The sequence below is a fragment of the Chlamydotis macqueenii genome, chromosome W, assembly GCF_036417535.1.
Source record: "Chlamydotis macqueenii isolate bChlMac1 chromosome W, bChlMac1.mat, whole genome shotgun sequence".
In the NCBI taxonomy this organism is placed as follows: domain Eukaryota; kingdom Metazoa; phylum Chordata; class Aves; order Otidiformes; family Otididae; genus Chlamydotis; species Chlamydotis macqueenii.
In genome coordinates this window covers 37,748,052-37,761,023 of record NC_141592.1, presented here as the reverse complement: position 1 = coordinate 37,761,023, position 12,972 = coordinate 37,748,052, and the positions used below count along the sequence as shown (strand labels likewise).

At 49.6% G+C, this 12,972-nt stretch overlaps 1 pseudogene; it reads left to right on the top strand.

Moving 5' to 3' along the window:
• The first annotated feature begins 7,457 nt into the window (after positions 1 to 7,457).
• Positions 7,458 to 12,421, top strand: LOC147596678 (growth arrest and DNA damage-inducible protein GADD45 gamma-like; annotated as a pseudogene).
• The last annotated feature ends 551 nt before the right edge of the window (positions 12,422 to 12,972 follow it).

The window sequence follows — 12,972 nt, the reverse complement described above, 5'->3', positions numbered from 1 at the left end:
AGATGCCAAGGTCAGTTCAGAAGGAGGGGGAGGAGAAATGCGGCTCCTGGCCAAGATTCCCCTGCAGCCTGTGGTGATGACCATGGTGGAGCAGGTTGTCTCCCTGCAGCCCATGGAGGTCCAAGGAGGAGCAGAGATCCACTCCTTGGAGCCCGTGGAGGACCCCGTACCGGGGGAGGTGGATGCCTGAAGGAGGCCGTGGCCCATGGAGGGCCTGCTGGGGCAGCCGTTCTGGAGGGTCTGCACCCCGTGGAAGAGATGACCCATGCCGCAGCAGTTTCACGAAGGACTGTGGCGTAGGGGTGGGACCCCACAATGGAGCAGGGGAGGAATGTGAGGAGTTCTTCCCCCAACCATGAAGCAGCGGCGTAAAACAAAGTGTGATGAACTGACCGCAACCCCCATTCCCTTTCCCCCCCCTGTGCCACTCGGGGTGGGGGGGGGGAAGGTAGTAAAGACAATGTTAAGCTTGGGAAGAGGGAGGGGTGGAAGGAGGTTATCTTGTTCTCTGACTCATTATCCTGCTTTGGTTTTAGTAATAAATGAATAGTTTTCCCCAAGTTGAGTCTGTTTTGCCCGTAATGGTAACTTTAAGGATTTCTCCCTGTCCTTGTCTCAAACCTCGAGCCATTTTTCTTATATTATCTCTCCGTATTCTCTCGGAGGGTGGGGGGAGTGAGAGAGAGACTGTGTAGTCTGGTCCCGATCGGGGCTGAACTACGACAACCCATAATTTAAAAAGTTTTCAATAATAGATTTATTTCCCTTCCTGTCTTCCAGTTTTAAAGGATATTGTCTTACCCTTACAGGTCGCACTCCAGGTTTTAATTTGACGCTTACTGGCTGTGCTGTTTTTGCTCTCCCAGGAGTGCCATCTGCCCAAACTCCTGGGTATACCTGATTTAAAATTTCTTCAGGAATTTCTTTGGATCCGGATTCTGTAATTAAAGCCAGACTTAATATATGGATTAGTTAATTTTCTTTTACTTTCAATCGTATCCCTTCAGGTGTAAGGCGGATTTCTGCTTGTAATTTTTCTAACAGATCTCTTCCGATAAGAGATTTTGGAGCATGTGGCATATATAAAAACTGGTGCACACCCACGGCTTTTCCTAATTGAAAAGATAGTGACTTCATGAATGACACCTTCTGCCACTGACCTGTAGCTCCTATTACATTTTCAGATTTATTTTCATGAATTTCTTCAAAATGCGTATTTAACACTGAAAACATGGCCCCCGTGTCAACCAAAAACTTGATTTCTTGTGTTTTATCTCCCAGGCTCATTATAACCAGAGGATCCCCTGGGAGCTGGTCCTCCGGTTCTTCTTAGTCTTCTACTAGTTTGGCGAGCACTGCCTCTGCTTCTTTGTTCATTGGGCAGTCTCGCTTCCAGTGTCCTTCCTTTTTACAAATTGCACACTGATTAATACCCAGTCGGGGCTGGGGGCACTGATTTGGTACCCTCTAGCGAGGTGGAAAAGGCCTAGGGCTATTATTTCTTTCTCCTCGGAGGGCAGCCACAGTGGCTGTAGAGATTAGCTTCCCCAATTTTTTGCGTTCCACTCCTTCCTGATTCCGAAACACCCGCCACACTTCTTCTAACAATTTCTCAATATCCCTTTGCTCTTCTGCTTTCAGTTTTTGTAATTTCCAGTGGATATCATCAGAAGATTGACCCAAAACCAGGGATATCAGCTGCATTCGCCCCTGGTCTCCTGTGGGATCCAGGGTAGCATATTTTCTCATGGCCTCCCGTATTAGGTCTAAAAATTCTGTGGGGGACTCGGTCATAGCTGTAATAAGACTCTTTCAAAGTACTGAATCAGTTCCAGATTTTCCACCTAGTTCATTGTGCATTGAAGCTGCAGTACATCATAAATGGAACTCTTCAATAGTTCTAACATGTACTATTTAATGTGCCTAGCCCAATTTAATGAGAGACCTGAAGCTGCCATTTACCACTAAAGCTATTCTGCATTCCTTCCCATTTATATATTGGGGGGAGGGGGGGGGAGAAGAGGCAGACATATTCTACCGGTTTTGGCTAGGATAGAGTTAATTTTCTTCATAGTATCTGGTATGGGGGATGTTTTGGATTTGTGATGAAAACAGTGTTGATAACACAGGGATGTTTTAGTTATTGCTGAAGAGTGCTTATGCAGAGTCAAGGCCTTTTTCTGCTTCTCACACTGCCCTGCCAGTGAGTAGGCTGGGGGTGTACAAGAAGTTGGGAGGGGACACAGCTGGGACAGCTGACCCCAACTGACCAAAGGGATATTCCATACCATATGACGTCATGCCCAGCACTAAAAGCTGCAGGGAAGAGGGAGGAAGGGGGGATGTTCGGAGTTACGGCGACTGTCTTCCCAAGTAACCATTACGCAAGATGGAGGCTGGCTTTCCTGGAGATGGCTGAACACCTGCCTGTCGATGGGAAGTAGTGAATGAAATTCTTATTTTGCTTTGCTTGCATGCACAGCTTTTGCTTTACCTATAAAACTGTCTTTATCTCAACCCATGAGTTTTCACACTTTGACCCTTCTGATACTCTCCTTCATTCCACTGTGGTGGGAGTACGCGAGCGGCTCTGTGGGGCTTAGCTGCCTACTGGAGTTAAACCACAATACATATGAAGCTATTTTTACTTCCTGAGAATGAACTGTGTGTGCACTATGTACATTATGCTTCATTCTAATAAGTGGAAACAATAGCCATTTCATAAATACAGACCTGGAGATTATTTTCTGAAAACTTCTCACATATTTTTAACATTATATTAACTGAGAACATATTCCCATTTTATTCCTAAAAACTGGATCTCTTGTGCAGGCCCCTTGACTTTGCTTCATTTTATGGCAAAACTAACTTTCAGAAGGATTTGGATTATTTTTTCCCCTTTCTCAAAATATTCTGCTGCTGTGTTGCCCCATACAATGTATTACAGGTGTTCTGGAGCTTCATACTTTTCCAGTGCAGCCTGGATCAGTCCATGGCAAATGGTGGGGCTGTGTTTCCACCCCTGGGGCAGTCGATTCCAGGTGTACTGGACACCCCTCCAAGTGAAAGCAAACTGTGGCCTATGTTCTGCTACCAAAGGGATGGAGAAGAAAGCATTAGGGGTATCATTGGTGGCATACCACTTGGCTGCCTTGGACTCCAGTTCATACTGAAGTTCTAGCATATCTGGCACAGCAGCACTCAGTGGTGGCATAACTTCATACCGGCCACAATAGTCCACTGTCAGTCTCCACTCTCCACTAGATTTTCTCACTGGCCATATGGGACTGTTAAAGGGTGAGCGAGTCTTGCTGATCACTCCCTGGCTCTCCAGTTGATGAATCAGCTTATGGATGGGGAATTAGGGAGTCTCCATATTTTGCCACCGGTGGGTGCACCATGGTAGTAATGATTGGTACCTGTTGTTCTTTGACCCTCAGCATCCCCACAATGGAAGGGTCCTCCGAGAGATCAGGCAAGGTGGACAGCTGCTTAATTTCCTCCATCTCCACGGTGGCTATACCAAAAGCCCACCGGTACCCTTTTGGGTCCTTGAAATACCCACTCCTGAGGTAATCTATACCAAGACTGCACGGAACATCTAGGCCAGTCACTATGGGATGCTTTTGCCACTCATTCCCAGTCAAACTCACTTTGGCCTCCAATACAGTCAGCTGTTGGGATTCTCCTGTCACTCCAGAAATACAAATGGGTTCTGTCCCTTTATAGCTTGATGGTATTAGGGTACACTGTGCACCAGTGTCTACTAGAGCCTTAAACTCTCGTGGGTCTGATGTGCCAGGCCATTGAATCCATACAGTCCAGTAAACTCTGTTGTCCCTCTCTTCCATTTGGCTGGAGGCAGGGCCCCTCTAGTCCTGTTTGTATTTTCTGTTCACATTTTGCGGATATGAATCAGAAGTCCCTTCCATAGGATCAGAGGTGAGATCAGCCTTTCTGCACTGTCTGGAGGACTGCCCACTGGAGACTGGAGCAGCAATTTTCCTGGCACAACCTCAGTTTGTGATTGTTTTTCCTTGCAACTCGCATACACGTGCCTCTAGGGCTGAGTGAGGACTGGAGTAGCCACAGTGTCTGTCACTGGGGTTGGAGTATCCGCAGTGCCTGTTGTCAGGGTTATGGCAGCCACAGTATTCTTAAATATTTGTTTAAAGTTAATCAAGATCACGATGTGAGATGATAGCTGCAAGAGACCTGCCAACTGAATAAAGTGGTTGGGGTATCCCAAGGATATTCAAAATTCTCAAAAGCTGTTGATATTAGCTTGGCTAAGTGGGGGAAGCTGTAAACAGCTTGTCCCCCCTGCGGCCTGGCTTCCTGGACCAAAACAAGAGATAATTCCAAAAAAAGCCCAAGAGATGGCTCCTGAAATACTTGGGTGGAGCCACTGTGTGGGAACATAATCATGGACCCCTGCTGCATGCTAAGTGAAAATCATTTATTGTTACAGCTTATGTGCTTAAATAACCTCTGATCGCCCAACCACCACCAGGTGTCCTTTATCTTGTTTTCCTTCTCTCGGAAAGTCCCTTGTTTCTCATTGTTCCGGTTTTGTTTAGTGAGGGGGGGACTAAGGTGGTAGCTTCTGTAGGAAACTGCTAGAAGTTGCTCCCCTTTGTTCAGTGGACTCGGCCGGGCCTAGGGCGGACCCACTGCTGGCCAAGGCCGAGCCAATTGGTAGCAGAATGTTCTGTGATAACACCTTTGCCATAACATATTTAAGAAGGGGAAAACAGGAAAAAAAGGAAGAAGATGTGAAGCAGCTGAGTGGGGGCAGAGAGAGGGAGGTGCGAGACTTGTGGGCCTTGCAGGCCTCACCCTCTGGCCTCCCGCCTGGCAGCTGACTGGGCCCAACTTGGTCCGGCCTGGCCGCAAGAAGTGGAGACGAGATGAGAAGTGAATAAGATGTAAAAAGGATCCTGAGAGGCGTCTGCCAGCCTGTTGTGAGGAACGGCTGCAGACGCCAAGGTCAGTTCAGAAGGAGGGGGAGGAGTAATGCGGCTCTTGGCCAAGATTCCCCTGCAGCCTGTGGTGATAACCATGGTGGAGCAGGTTGTCCCCCTGCAGCCCATGAAGGTCCAAGGAGGAGCAGAGATCCACCTGCAGCCTGTGGAGGACCCCACACTGGGGCAGGTGGATGCCTGAAGGAGGTTGTGGCCTGTGGAGGGCCTGCTGGGGCAGCTGTTCTAGAGGGACTGCACCCCGTGGAAGAGATGACCCACGCCGGAGCAGTTTCACAAAGGACTGTGGCCCATGGGAGGGACCCCACGCTTGAGCAGAGGAGGAATGCGAGGAGTTCTTCCCCCCGAGGATGAAGTAGCAGCGTAATACATTGGGTGATGAACTGACCGCAATCCCCATTCCCTCTTCCCCCCGTGCTGCTCGGGAAGGGAGAAGGTAGTAGAGATAATGTTAAGCCTGGGAAGAGGGAGGGGTGGGGGGAGGTTATCTTGTTTTCTGTCTCATTATCCTGCTGTTTGTAGTAATAAATGAATAGTTTTTCCCAAGTTGAGTCTGTTTTGCCCGTGACGGTAACTTTAAGGATTTCTCCCTGTCCTTATCTCAAACCTCGAGCCGTTTTCCTTGTATTATCTCCCTCTATTCTCTTGGAGGGTGGGGGGAGTGAGAGAGAGACTGTGTAGTCTGGTCCCGATCGGGGCTGAACTACGGGCGGAGGAGTGGACGGGGTAATGGGTGCTGTCGGATCCCCTTTCTGCGTGTGATTCTTTAAGGCTTCAAACATTACACGCCACACCAGTAATAGCCTTTGAACAGCAGGGTCACCCCGCGTTGCACAGTCCCATAGTTCAACACTTATACTGTCCCAGGTGCCCACCGTATATATATTAGAGGTGTTAGCATCTGATACATGAGTGGACACCCAAACCAACAAACTCTTCACGTCAGTGTTATTAATAGCACAGTTCTGTTCCTCTAACGCTTTTGTTAGAATCGTTAAAATTGATTTATGTTCCTTTGAAGCAGTTCTTCTCATCATTCTTAGCCGCGTTACCTCCCTTAGTCGAGGTAACGGATACTGCGCAGACTTCCCCAGTTCGGCTAGGTTTCTTTTTGGAGCCATGCTCCCCCTTGTTCTCGGCCGCTTACCTCCCTTCCTTGACGTAACGAACTCGCTGTGCAGGCTTCCTACCAATTGGCCAGGCGTTCCCACCGCAATCACAATCTTCTAATCTTCACTACTTCTAACAAGTCCCTGTTCGGGCGCCATTTGTGGGAACGTAGTCACGGACCCCCGCTGCATGCTAAGCAAAAATCATTTATTGTTACAGCTTATGTGCTTATATACCCTCTGATCGCCCAACCACCACCAGATGTCCTTTATCTTGTTTTCCTTCTCTTGGAAAGTCCCTTGTTTCTCATTCCCATGGCTTCTTGTTTCTCATTGCCATGGCTTCTGATACTCGTCGTCCCCGACACCACTGCTGCCACTTCTCTCTGCGCGCTGCCCACTGCCATTGAATACAAATACGAAACCAGTCCCATTACCAGTGATCGTAAAAGGCTATTGTCCTCTTTACTGGCGACAAACCCTGGTGCTTCAATGGTTCAAATGACAGAGGTGTGTAATGTGATAGGGACGCACAAATGGCAAATGCAGACAATGGCCCAAGCGTTTGCTGCTTGCCAGCTGGGCGCATCATGACCTTGAACATGTTATAGTTGCGGGCAGCCAGGGCATTTGCAAAAGGACTGCCCTAGAAGTCCCAAAATATGCCCTCGATGTAAGAAGGGGAGACATTATTAGAAACACTATAAATCAAAATTTGATAAGAATGGCAAAGAATTGTCAGGATCCCATAATCAGGGAAACCACAAGCTGAGAGCCACAGGGAGGCACGTGCAGACAACAAATGCTCCCTGGAACACTCCTCAGAAGCCACACGTGTGGATGGGCATAAGTGAGTCACAACCCTCCAATCAGGCACCCGAGGAATTGCAGGGCTGGACCTGGCCACCTCCCAACCCACATATTTAGAAAATTCTAAACCTGTAGCTGTAGCGACCAGTGTATATGGTCCTATAGGGAATGGGTGCCATGCCCTCCTGTTAGGCAGATCATCAACCACAATGCAAGGACTCTTCATTTTACCAGGCGTTACTGATTCTGCCCGTTTGCCTGGTAACACTGCAACAGAAGCAGTGACGACCCCACTGCAATGTCATTATCATTCCCTCCCCACATGGTTTCCCAACAGGAGCCATCCACTCCTCCTCCTCCAGTGTGCTGAATGCAGCCCCTCCCCCCATCTCCTATCCCGGCCAATGGGAGGCCAGGAGGTGCCACCAGCTGCCGGGGCGACAGCCGCGTGGGCTATAAATAGGGCAGCTGCCTACCTCCAGCATTATTTTGCATGGGGGCTTTGGAGTGAGTGGTTGGTTCTGCTGGTAGTTTTGTCTGTGGAGTACTTGCCGTTATGATGCTGAAGGAGTTCTTCGTGCAGGAGCCCGTCCCAGAAAGCCACGACCGGTGTGGTTCGGCTGCGGCTTAGCGGCGAGTGGGCTTTGGACAGGGGAAGGGTGGGTGGGTATGCAAGAAAACGTTGTGGCTGCCCTGCGCTGACTCTCTGCCTCGCTTTCTGGCCTGTAGGGTGCAGGGTGCCGGCAAAGCACTCCAGGAACTGCTACTGTCAGCGCAGCGCTGCAGCTGCCTCACTGCTAGCGTCTATGAGTAGGCCAAGCTGGTGAATGTGTGAGTATGGTGGGAGGAGGTGGTGTGGGGTGCAGCTGCCAGTAGTGGGATGCTCAGGGTGGAGGGATCTGCTTGTGGGATGCAATGTACCTGCTGTCCTTCCCCTTGCAGTGATTTGAGCAAGGTAGCTTTCTGTGTGCTGGCCACTGATGAGGAGGATGAGGGAGACTGCCCTGCAGATCCAATTCAACCTGATTCAGGCTTTCTGCTGTCTGCTAAATATTGCTTGATTTAGGAGACTAACTGTCTGCTAGATAATGCCTAACAATCCTGTTTGCCTTGAAACTCACTTAAGCTTATCAGGGACAGTATTTGTCAAGAAACTGGTATTTGTCAAGGACTAATATGTCCTTGGACATAACAGGAGCTGCAATGTTGGTCAGAAGTCATTAAGAAACTGCTGAAATCACCAAGTGAAAGGAGAGCACGGGTGAATGACTGAAGTTCATCTAGAGGAAGATAAGACCCCTGAAGAAGTAAACGACCAACAGCCAGCAAATTGTCACTCCAGCCAGCAAGTCGGCTTTGCTCGGGGCCCAGCGGAAGTGTCTATATACCAATGCACGCAGCATGGGAAATAAACAGGAAGAGCTGGAGATGCCTGCACATGAGCAGGGCTACGACCCTGTTGGCATCACAGAGACGTGGTGGGATGACACATACGACTGGAGCATCAACATGGAGGGGTATAGGCTTTTTAGAAAGGACAGGAAGGGGAGACGAGGAGGGGGTGTCACTCTCTACATCAGCAACCGGCTAGAGTGCGTGGAGCTCTGCCTGGGGATGGAGGAGGAGCTGACAGAGAGCTTATGGATCAAGATTAGAGGACGGGGACGGACAGGGGACGTTACGGTGGGGATCTGTTACAGGCCCCCTGGCCAGGAGGACAGAGCGGACAAAGCGCTCTATAGGCAGGTAGGAGCAGCCTCACGGTCACAGGCCCTGGTCCTCATGGGGGACTTGAACCACCCTGACATCTGTTGGAGGGACAACACAGCAGGGCAGAGGCAGTCCAGGAGGTTCCTGGAATGCGTGGACGACAACTTCCTCCTGTAGGCAATAGAGGAGCCGACAAGGAGGGGTGCCATGCTGGACCTTGTGCTCACCAACAGGGAGGGGCTGGTGGGGGATGTGAAACTCAAGGGCAGCCTTGGCTGCAGCGACCATGAAATGGTGGAGTTCAAGATCCACGGGGCAGAGAGGAAACTACACAGCAAGCTCTCTGCCCTAGACTTCAGGAAGGCGGACTTCGGCCTCTTCAGGGACCTGATGGGCGAAGTGGCATGGGAGGCGGCCCTGGAGGGAAGAGGGGCCCAGGAAAGTTGGTCCATATTCAAGGAACACCTCCTCCAAGCTCAGCAGAGGTGCATCCCGATGAAAAACAAGTCGGGCAAAAAGGCCAGGAGGCCTGCGTGGATGAGCAAGGAGCTCCTGGACCAACTGAAAGTGAAAAAGGAAGCCTATAGAGGGTGGAAGTGGGGACAGGTAGCCTGGGAGGACTACAAAGAGGCTGCGCGAGTGGCCAGGGATCAGGTGAGGAAGGCCAAAGCCCTGGCAGAACTGAATCTGGCCAGGGATATAAAAAGCAACAAGAAGAGCTTCTATAGGTATGTCGGGGACAAAAGGAGGTCCAGGGAGAATGTAGGCCCCCTCCAGAAGGGAACTGGTGTCCTGGTTACCCGGGACATGGAGAAGGCTGAGGTACTCAATGACTTTTTTTGCCTCAGTCTTCACTGACAAGGGATCTTGTCTTGCCACCCAAGCTGTGGAAGGCAAAAGCAGGGACTGGGAGGATGAAGAACTGCCCATTGTACTCGAAGAGCAGGTTTGGAAACATCTGAGGAACCTAAAGGTGCACAAGTCCATGGGACCTGATGAGAGCCATCCGCTGTTCCTGAGGGAACTGGCGGATGAAGTTGCCAAGCCACTGGCCATCATATTTGAGAAATCATGGTGGTCTGGTGAGGTCCCCGATGACTGGAAGAGAGGGGACATAACCCCCATTTTTAAAAAGGGGAACAAGGAGGACCTGGGCAACTACAGGCCGGTCAGCCTCACCTCTGTGCCTGGCAAGGTCATGGAGCAGATTCTCCTGGAAACCTTGCTACGGCACCTGGAGAGCAAGGAGGTGGTTGGTGACAGCCAACATGGCTTCACCAAGGGCAGATCGTGCCTGACCAATTTGGTGGCCTTCTGTGATGGGGTAACAGCATTGGTGGACAAGGGACGAGCAACGGATATCATCTACCTGGACTTGTGCAAAGCTTTTGACACTGTCCCGCACAACGTCCTTCTCTCTAAACTGGAGAGGCATGGGTTTGATGGACGGACCACTCGGTGGATAAGAAGTTGGCTGGATGGCCGCACTCAGAGAGTGGTGGTCAATGGCTCAATGTCCAGGTGGAGACTGGTCACGAGTGGTGTCCCTCAGGGGTCCGTGCTGGGCCCGGCCCCGTTCAACATCTTTGTCGGCGACATGGACAGTGGGATAGAGTGCACCCTCAGCAAGTTCACCGACGACACCAAGCTGTGTAGTGCCGTCGACACGCTGGAAGGGAGGGATGCCATCCAGAGGGACCTTGACAGGCTGGAGAGGTGGGCCCATGCAAACCTCATGAAGTTCAACCAGGCCAAGTGCAAGGTCCTGCACCTGGGTCATGGCAATCCCAGGCACAAATACAGGCTGGGTGGAGAATGGATTGAGAGCAGCCCTGAGGAGAAGGACTTGGGAGTGCTGGTGGATGTGAAGCTCAACATGAGCCGGCAATGCGCCCTTGCGGCCCAGAAGGCCAACCGCATCCTGGGTTGCATCAAGAGAAGTGTGGCCAGCAGGTCGAAGGAGGTGATTCTCCCCCTCTACTCTGCCCTGGTGAGACCCCACCTGGAGTACTGTGTCCAGTTCTGGAGCCCCCAACATAAGAAGGACATGGACCAGTTGGAGAAGGTCCAGAGGAGGGCCACAAAGATGATAAGAGGGCTGGAGCACCTCTCTTCTGAGGACAGGCTGAGAGAGTTGGGGCTGTTCAGCCTGGAGAAGAGGAGGCTCCGGGGAGACCTGATAGCGGTCTTCCAGTACCTCAAGGGTGTTGGGTACCTGGAGTATCAGGGACACTTAGTGAACAGTCCAGACCGAATGGAACTGTTATGTTTGTGAGCAGCAGGCCTCAAGGACATCACTGAAGCCACCTGTAAGAAAGTACTGAAGCCACCTGTGAGAAAATAATGAGGCTGCCTGTGAGAAAATAATGAAGCTTCCTGTGAGAAAGTAAACGAAGCAACCTTGAAGAAGATTGCAAACAACTTTGAGAAAGTGAAAACATGAAAAGTACGGGACTTTCAGGTTAACGGGACTTTCCAGATTAGCTAACTGCAAGTAGGAAGGATATGTAAATGTAACTGTTAGAGCTTAAGCCAATCACCCAATGACTAGTAGGCATATTTTATCTTAGCAATATAAATATGCACGCCCGGGACTAATAAATGTAACTACGCTTATTACTCATATTGAGTCTTTGTCATACGTTCCTTCGTCGCTCGCACAAGGGGACCTACAAGACAGATGGGGAGAGGCTGTTCAGTAGGGCCTGTTGTGACAGGACAAGGGGTAATGGTTTTAAAATAGAGGGAGGTAGATTTAGATTGGATATTAGGAAAAATTTTTTTACAATGAGGGTGGTAGAACACTGGAACAGGTTGCCCAGAAAGGTGGTGGAGGCCCCATCCCTGGAAACATACAAGGCCAGGCTGGATGAGGCTCTGAGCAACCTGATCTAGTCGGGGATGTCCCTGCTCCTTGCAGGGGGGTTAGACTAGATGACCTTTGAAGGTCCCTTCCAACCCTCACCATTCTATGATTCTATGATAGATTTGAACTGCTAACGCAAGTATTTTTTTTAATAACCCCGCGTCACTTATGCATATGTATGTCTGTATTGTGCAATCCTATGAATATGTATACCTGCACCGTATAAATTTTTGGTAAAATGTGCTGTCGGTGTGCGTGCTTTTGGAGGAGCGATCCCCCACGCACCCGGCGCTGAATTAACATGCCTGCTTTATAACTCTCTCTGAGTTGTAGAGTTTGATCCGTACGTCACTGTGAGAATGGCATTGGTATTGTGTGAATGATGTGCATAAGCTGGCTGCCATTGCAGGGTCCAGTGAGGGGTCTGGGGAGCCTTGAGACCTTCACTGCATCCTCATCACGGTGGGTGTCCTCTGAGAAACATGGAGTGCTCTATACTGCACTTCAGGGCTGTGTTTTCTTGACCTGCTTCTCTGCTGGGGACAGGTAGAGCCTTTCACAGAGGTGGCTTGACCTCTTACTGGTAGTTAAACCCCTTCTGGGCAAGGGAAGGGAACTCTGCATTCACTACAGAGCAAACTATTTGAGTAGTAATAGACTATGATTCTTGTAACTGGATTTCCTCTGTTGCCCACGAGACTAATGCTTCTGCTTCCTGCATGTTGGGCAGAAACTAGCTGAAAATACCTTGCTTCCTATGTTAATGCCTCTGTAAATAGTGTGACTTCAGCTGGTAGGCACTACTCATGGTGTGCAACTCTTCTTTCTGGCAGAACCCAAATGAAGATGGCTGGAAGGACTCAGATCTAGAAAAGCTGAACTTCTTTTGTGAAGAAAAAAAAAATGTCAATGATTGGGTGCCAACCATCACTCTGCCTGAGTGATGGTGACCCAGTGTGCTAGGGAGGCTGAAACTTCTATTATATTCTCAATGTGGGGTTGGTTCACAGAAGTGTGCAATGAGCTACTGTTACCATGGATTAGCCTGGTCAATAGATGGAATTAGTCACTCAGTGACGTGCAGTAGGCTCTTATGGAGGAGAAAGGAAAATAACTGCTCACTTGAATAGTAAGCACTGGTAGGCCATGACAGCAGAGGCGGACGTACTGTGGAATTGGAGTACTGAAAGTTTCCTGGTCAAATGGAGGTGTTTGAGAAGGCAGGGAAGGCTAGGGGAAGAGGACCAAAATATTACAGAACTGAACAGAATATTGTAGTTAAGCTGTTGATGCTGTCTATGAAACACTGAGAGAAGAGTTTCAATACTTGAAGTCTGTCTGCTTAAGAGTCTCCAATAGTCCATCAACAGGCCTCTGGGCCACTCTGTAAAACTTTAATACAATAATTTTGCATTGAAAGGTATTGAAACTTTTTCACAGTTTCTGGGAATGTCTGCTTATTTGGTAGGAAAACAATTGAAATATTGATGCTGAT